Below are 897 nucleotides of genomic sequence, written 5' to 3'. Positions count from 1 at the left end.
TTCCGTTTTCCTCTATATCCATGGTGAAGTGGATATTTGGATGTTGTTTGTTGAGGAAAATAAGGAATTTACGGAGTTCTGCTCTGCCGTGTCTCCATAGCACGAATGTGTCGTTTACATAGCGGAACCAAACTTTTGGCTTTTTCGGTCTAGCTTCAATTTTTACTGTGTCGAGTTTCTTTTTAGCGGATATACCTTTTTCGCAATGAAAATTTGTCATCGTTCCTGTAAGCGAAGAGGTAGCTAACTCTTCTTTCGTAAATAACAAAGACATCATCTCGCACGTTAACTTAGAGACAGACGTGTGATTGCACAAGGAAAGGCGAACCTTATTCACTATACAAGGTCCTCCAAGATCGACTGTCTTTTCCTGACAAATATGTTGTACAAAATATAAAATTTTTAGATTATTATTGAATGTAATTTTATAAAGTCCGTCGAGTTAGTGATGTATGATTCAGTTTTTCCAGTGAGGAGTTGTAGTGTTTGTGCTAATTTTTAGATTATTATTGAATGTAATGATATTTATATTCACCCAAATAGATATAGATATATATGTATATATAAGGTATCTGAGCCGAACAAGGCTCAGCATTAAATAAGGCCCATTTTTAAATTCACTTCGCTTTAAATTCGCTTAAAGCAAGTTTTAAAGTAATGAATTTAAAAGTGGACCTTATTTAATGCTGGGCCTTGTTCGGCTCAGATACCTTATAATTTCTACCTTATGCTTGTGTTCCGCATTTGTTTGATGATCATCCGAGGACTTTACGAGTATTTCGTCTGTTGCACGATTTATTGATTCGTGAACATGTTCCAAGTCATATGCATCGACTGTTTTCATAGCGTTTAAAGTATCAGAGAAATTTTCCGATAATGTTTTTGGATTTTGTGGTA

The sequence above is a fragment of the Mycetomoellerius zeteki genome, unplaced genomic scaffold, assembly GCF_001594055.1.
Source record: "Mycetomoellerius zeteki isolate Tzet28-1 unplaced genomic scaffold, Tzet1.0 scaffold820, whole genome shotgun sequence".
Classification (NCBI taxonomy): domain Eukaryota; kingdom Metazoa; phylum Arthropoda; class Insecta; order Hymenoptera; family Formicidae; genus Mycetomoellerius; species Mycetomoellerius zeteki.
Note: the sequence above shows the minus strand (reverse complement) of the source record.